Genomic DNA, 7,868 nt, shown 5'->3' on the forward strand with positions numbered 1-7,868 from the left:
CTTCCCAAGTCAGTGGTCATGAACTTTGCATCCTCCCTCTTTTAGGAAAAAGGTATCAGTTTGCCTGTTTCTTCTCTACCAGAATAGCCCAGTCTTGTTTACATTCTCACACATGTTCAGCCTCATTCACTGCCTTCTACAATTTTTTTTTTCCTGAAAAGATGAATGAGCCACCTAAAGAGGGGATGAGCTTACCATCAATGGACTTTTTCAAGCATCGGCTAGATCATGTCTCACTAAAGAACCCATTTTCAAAAAAAATAATTCATCTTGCTAGAAAACAAAGAAGAAAAGCAATATTTATTTTCTTTATTATTAATCAGAATTATATCATTGATATCAAGCAACCCATCTAGTCTGTCTTTCTTTGTTCTATTGCTAATATAAGAAACAAAAGTCTCCTGATGTTCCTTAAAAGTTTTTCTGAGCCTCAGTTTCTGACCTCTACTCAAGGTCATGTTTGACCCAAGATGTTTTGGGAGATGGAAATAAGGGTGAAGTCTAAGCTTGGAATACTGGTCAAAAAGAAGAACATGGTCCAAAAAGCTAAACAGGATGCAAACTTCTAAGATTACATGTAATATTAGAGGATATCTGCATTTTTCTTCACCTACTATAATATATAAACTTTAAAAATTGCCACTTTTTTAACAGAAATTCCTTTGAAGTTCTAGAGCAAAGTTTCAGAATTGAGAGCTTTATTTTTTTATTTTTTATTTTTTTCATTTTGAGAAGGAAAAATGGTTTATTGACGGCCAGCAGGACTCGGGAGCTTTCTGTTTCAAACCCTAGCCCTAAAGAAGATTTTTGAGTCCCGTTTATACAGAGAGGAAAGGCCAAACGGTTCTTTTGTTTCAGTTCTCAATAGGTTTGAATTAGCATATATTTTCTACATCCTAGGTAAGCTTTTAGCATGGACTTCATACATTCTAGATAAGCTTTTAGCACATTTGGTTTGCATTTCCCCTGAATATTCAAAGTCTATAGAGTTTGCATTGATAAACTGTTTCCTGGGACTGGAGTCGTTGCCATGATCACCAAGGGCAGGGCTGCAGCCTCTCACCATCCCACACCCACATGTCAGGACAGACAGCCTAGGTTAAGGTTATCTCCGAAGAGACAAAGAGCCTCCCATCCATAACCCACATCACCATTACCAAAATAAGAGTACACAAGGGTGGTGTTAAATCTAGAGTAACCATGTGTAGGGTGAGACAACTCTAGCTAGCTTCAGTAATTTCAGATATTAATCTTTTACTATTTTATAAAAGGATCTTTATAATGATTTCGTAATCATAATCATTTATTAATTTTTTTTCAAATTCTACTCAATTTATTCATTTTTTAAAAAAATATTACATTCAAAAAATATGAGGTCCCCATTCACCCCCACCATCCCCACCCCACCACCCCCCCCACAGTAACACTCTCCCCCATCATCATGACACATCTGGTGAGTACATCTCTGGGCATCGCTGCACCCCATGTCCTGTGGTCCACACCATAGCCCACACTCTCCCACGTTCCATCCAGTGGGCCATGGGAGGACATACAATGTCCGGCAATTGTCCCTGGAGCACCATCCCGGACAACTCCAAGTCCCGAAAATGCCTCCACATCTCATCTCTTCCTCCCATTCCCCACACCCAGCAGCCACCATGGCCACTTTTTCCACACCAATGCCACATTTTCTCAATTATTGACCACAATATGAGAGCTTTATTGTAATACTACACAATGACTCTGATAGGCAGTCACCATCCACTTTATATTTATTTCTTTCTTTCTTTCCTATACTTTAAAAAGTACCTTCAGGGCTATCACTCATGTGAAACTTCTCCATAACAAATCCAGTTATTCATGTAATGTCTGTCTTTATGTTAATTGCTTAATATTCTTCCCCAATACACTATAAATTTATTGAAAAGAGAGATAGGCTCTGGTCTTTTCATGAGTAGCCCAAGCAACTAAAAAGAACAGACACATTTGCTCTGCCAAAAGCTATGCCTAGTATAAACATTGGAAAGATAAAGTAATTTTATGCACCAGCATTTTTGCTTTGTATTAATAATCTGTCGACTTTAGCAAACAGTATTTTTCCTGATTCACTTCTGTTCCATTTGCTATCCCTAATAGCCTTTTAATTAGGTTGCTTGTTTGTCAAATGCCAGTTTTCTCTGCTTGTTCTCCTTCATGGATTCAAAAATAATCAGGGCAGGTGTTGTATAAATTGTATAGGATGTCACGCTGTCATGATCAATTGCTAATTAATTTGAGATTCTTTCTGTTCTTTAGATGTGAGTTCACTGTCTCGAATGAAAAACAATAAATAATTATTACACATTTTATGTTTGTTAAAACTCTTCATAATTGATAGCAAAGATGCGATTAATTTTTAAGCAAGGTTTGCAGTCAAGCAATAGAAAAAACTGCTGTCTAGAGACTATTGCTGATCTTATACTGTATTCTAAGAAGCCAGTGATTGTTTGTAGGCAACATAGGAATGGATGGGGAGAAAAATTACACCTTTCATAATAAAAATATCACCCTACAGCTGTTGGAAATTTTCTGTGTATTAGTTACTTAATATGTATTTTTTTTACATTTGATGGTTTTTTAATGTTGTATATTTAACATTCTGAAGTAAACTAATAGTTTAAACAACTTCAGAATTCTTAAAAGATTCAGAAAGCCAAAGGCTACTGCTTTCTGTTTTTCACCTAAAAATGTAGGGGTATCCTGGGACTTTTGTCATTGTATTTTTTTCACTCATCTGTGGCGCTTTTTTTCTTTCTTTTTTTCTTTTTTATTATCTTTTTTTAAAGATACATAAATCATACAAAATGTTACATTAAAAAATATAAACGGTTCCCATATACCCCACTCCTCCCACATCAACCACTTCTTTCATTAATGTGGTACATTCATTGCATTTGGTGAATACATTTTAGAACACTGCTATACAGCATGGCTTATAGTTTACATTGTAGTTTACATTCTTGCCCAGTCCATTCAGTGGGTTATGACAGGATATATAATTATGCCATTTAATCTTCACAGCAACAGTATGGGTTTGATACTACTTTGATACAAATGAGGACACTTATGCCTGGTAGACTACCTGTCATGTACTATGGTTTGGGATAAGTTCTGAAAGATAATACAACATGGGCAAGCATTAGGCTTTATTAGGGAAAGGGAAAGCATAAGCATGCATGTGAAGCATGCCAGGCAGGATTCTCTGCTGGACTCACAGTATGATTTTCTAAAGAAGGAACCAACCCCAGCCCATTTAACAGCATATGTATGATATAGCAGTTGGGTCAGGGTAAAATAATCAGACTGCATCATGTCAGGCAATCTGGTTTTGAGTGCCACTTTTAAGTTGCTTGGAAAGCAAATCCTGGAAACCTGGAGGCCCATGGATTATAACAGCCTCTCCTCTCCTGGAAAAAGAGGTAATGACCCAGATGCAGCCATTCCCACTGACAGAACGGGAGGCCTAAGTTTCAGCAAATACTTGGTCTAGGTCCATCCAGAGTGGCCACATGGTCACTTTTGTTCAATATATTATGGAAACTAAGTCTTAGAAAAATGAAACTATTTGCTCAAGATCGGAAGATAGATGAATGTTGAAAACAACGGTAGATCTAGAATTGTGATCCAATAAAACTATTGTTTAGAGTACAATAATCAAAAACTGAGTATTTGCTATCAACAGATCTACACTAAAAAACTACTAAAATGTACTCCAGAAAGAAGGAAATTGATCCAGAAAGAAGTGTAAAATGCAAGATGGAATGATGAACAAGTAATTGGTAAACATGTAAATAATTCTTAATAAACACTGTCTAAATTAAAAGAATTTAAAACAGTAATCTCTAATTTGCTTGGTTAACAAAGGACAAATATTTGTCAGGAGAGAATGCTCAGAATCTACGTATTCTATGTTCCATGTTTTCATTGGGAGACAGATTATGATATTATGATATAACATTTAGACTCAGGTATATATGATAATATTTCACAAATAACTATCAAAATAAGAGAAATGGAATGTGTAATTTTGAAACCAAAGAGGGCAAATGGAATATGACAAAAATTAGTCTATCAAAAGATAATAAAAGCAAGAAAGTAGAAAAAAGAAACATAAGGAAATGGAAGAAAATGAAAATCAATTTTGAAACCTGTTCAAATCTGTCAACAATAAAATTAAAAGAAGTAACCTTCCCAAGTAAAGAGAGGAAATCTTAAATATATATATATATAAAATCAAGCTATATGCCATGTGCAAGATGCATGTGCAATATATAAGGATATAGAAAAGCAGAAAATAAAAAAATAGAAAATTATATTTTTTATATTGGGAAGATACTAGCCACAATAATTCTGGGGTCATTATTTAAATATCAGTTAATGCATATTTTAAGACAGAAAGCACATTAGGGTTAGACAGGGGTTGCTATAATTTGAAAAGTGTTTCAGTTCAACAGAAAGATATAACAGTTTTAAACTTCAGTGGAACCAATAAAATAACATATATAAAGCAAAAATTTCTAGCCATACAAAAAGAAATGGAAAAATTCATTATTATAGTGAGTGGTGCTTTTATCCCATCTCTCACAATTTTGAACACAGGCATATTCATTCATGTGTAAACTATGGCTACATTTGGGCTCTATTTTAGTTCCTAGGCCATTTCAAGCAAATGCCATGAAATGGGTTGGCTTAAAAAATGGGAATTTATTAGGTTACATTTTGAGATCACAAAAATGTCCAAATCAAGCCATCATCAAGACAATGCTCCTGAAGACCAGTTGCTGGTGATCCTTGGCTCCTCTGCCACAGGGCAAGTCACATGGCAATGTTTCCTGGTCTCTTCCTTCTGTCCTGTTTCCACATCTTGCTTCCTGTGATTTACTTTTTTCTCGGTCTGAATTTCATTTTCTCATAAAGGCCCCCAGTAATGGAATTAAAACCCATCCTATGTTGCTGATAAGGGCTAGGGAGTGGGGCATATGGAAATCCCCTATATTTTTTGTGTTACATTTACGTAATCTAAGTTTCTTTTTTAAAAAAATTAGAAAGCATATATATTTTTTAAAAAGACCCATCCTGATTGAAGTGAAACATACTTTAACTGAAGTAACCTCATCAAAAAGCCCTACTTACAATGTGTTTACATCCACAGAAATGGATTAACTTTAAGAACATGATTTTCTGGGGGTAGATAAAGCTTCAAACCAACACAAGCTCTAAGGGAAGAGTTGAGTGGTTGCAACAGAGATGACATGACCCACAAAGCCTAAAATATTTACTATTTGTTTTTAACAGAAGCAGTTTGTCAACATTTTTACTAAAGAAAGATCATGAGGCAAGAGTTTTAGTAGGTCATTTGTTTACAAAATGCAGAAACCTCGTAGGCAAGTGAGGAAAGATGACAGAGAAAAGATAATCATCAAAGTGTGAGCCATCACGCCGGCTACAACCATGGGCAAATGAAGCTTAGTCCCAAGAGGTAAACTCTGGAAGCCACAGTAGAACATATACATCAGAGAAAGAGCCAGGTTAAGATATCTGCCAAGACATACCGTATTTTAAAGACAAAAGAGCACTCCAAGGATCCCAGTTGCAGGCCTACAGAAGCGACACTGCCTACTGAGAAGGGAAGGGAAAGCATGATAGGAAAGTAAGGAAAGATGGCAAAAGAGCAGACTCTAACCCTTATCCTACCTCTTCTAAGTCTCATTTCTCAGCCTATGTCAGGACTCAGTTGAAGGAAAGTGCAAAGTCTTCTAATTGGATAAGAGATTGAAGTTTCAGTTCAGGTACAGATGAATTTTTGACAACTACAAATGAGACTGTTTTTAACACCTAAGTGAGATGAGAAAGCTATGAAATTTATCTGAGGAATCGCCCTGAGATAGGGAAAGAACTTACAGAGTGAGTCCCTGGATTGTGGAAAGAGAAAAGTAATACTATTTCATAATTGCACCTCACGAAGTCCATCTCATTTAAACCATAAAGAAGATAAGATACTAAGGTCTATGAAGATCATAAAACAGGATAATGTGACAGAAAAGCTGGGGTAGGGTGCAGAATTTAAGAGTAGAAGCTAAAGTCTTCTCTAACGAGGAGACCAGGTATGCAACATGTAGTATGCTGGGTAATGAAAACACAGAGATATAAAATTAAGACTATACAGATGGAGAGCAATGGAAAAGACAGTATAAAAGATCTACTATAACAGAAAATATTAAGTGCCATTAGAACATAAAACAAAGATAACTAAGCCAGAGAAGATTAGAAAAGTCTTCCAAGAAGAAATAATATTTGAGATGACTTTTAAAATATGAATAATAATAATCTAGACCTAGCAGGAAGGCATTGTAAATGTACAGAGGGGAGGGAAGGTGTGGTATATTTGGGAAACTATAAGTGGGTTCTTAGAGCTGAGTGGAGACTATATATTCCAGAGTAAAGCATAATGTATATTGAACTCAATTTCCATTTTATTCAAAAGGAAATATTTAAAACACACACGTACACACACACAAACAAAAAACAAACAAAAAGAATATCAATGGTTTTTGAAGAATTTTAAGTAGTAAAATGACATACTAGGTTTCTGTTTTAGAAAAATTACTGTGACAGTGGAGGGTGGACAAAAGAATGAGGACCAAAAGAAAGACACTGACAACAAAGTTAAAAAGAGAGGAGATTATTGAAAAGACAGAGAATCAACCCAATCTGTTAATTTTTCAAGAGGTGAGAAGGTCATTTCTCACTTTGGTAACCAGTTACAGGATGGAGCCATTTCTTAGAAACAGCAATATGAGGGAAAAAACATATTTGAGGGAAAATATGTTTGAAGTGTCTGGAAGGGTCATCACAGAAATCTTTCCACTTACCTATTCTTCAAAGTTCATTCCAGATACTATTGCTAGGAAACAACATTTTCTCTCCCTGCACTTATTGTCTGCATTATCCATTTATTGTTGTTATTATGTCACTCTATTCTATGACCTTGGAAGGTTGGGATGAATTGAATCATGTTTACCTTCCATAGAGCTATAGTGGACATGAAACCATAATAGGTACTCAACAAATATTGAATAAGTGAATGCATTCATGCATGAATGCTTGCCCCCAACACTATGTCAGGATTTCCAGGACCAAAAACTATAACATGGTCAGATAGTTCACCTGCTGAGAAACCTACAAAAAGCATCTCTCTTAGGCTTAATTCAAAGGAGGAATAAAAGCAAATTGAATGTTTTAAGCATTGAGCAGAAGTAATAACCATCCTCAACTCTCTTTCTCGCTCTCTCTTGCTCTCTCTAATTGTGTTACATCATAAAATGATCTAGAGAGAGGACTGTGGGAAGATTGCAGATCAGTGAGTTCCAGGATTCTGTCCTTCCAATGGCACAATTGCAAAACAGTTAGGAACTGTCTGAAACAACTATTTTAAAACTTTGGAGCCAAGTAGAAAACTGTACAGCCTCCAGGGAAGAGGATGGTAAATTACAGCAATGACCAGTAAATACAGCTTTCTTGGAGCAGCAGTTACCAGTGCCCAACCCTCACTCTTGTAGCAGGCCACAAAGGTGTTCAGCCTCCAGCTAGCTCGCTGGTGACAAAAAGGGACATACAAATCCTCTTCCCCAAGATGAGGGGTGAGCACAGCCAGTCACTGATTACAGCTTTTGATTAGCAACTTTGGATTACTAGAGCAGCCACTGTTCCAACCTACCCCAGACAAAGGCAGTAGTAAAAAAGACTTAAAAATGCTATACTTCCTTGGGACTGCAGGGTTCAGTTATATGAAGGACTGCTAGGCAGGCCAAGAAAGTTTAGCTTTGGAG

The sequence above is a fragment of the Dasypus novemcinctus genome, chromosome 11 (genome assembly GCF_030445035.2).
Source record: "Dasypus novemcinctus isolate mDasNov1 chromosome 11, mDasNov1.1.hap2, whole genome shotgun sequence".
NCBI lineage: Eukaryota > Metazoa > Chordata > Mammalia > Cingulata > Dasypodidae > Dasypus > Dasypus novemcinctus.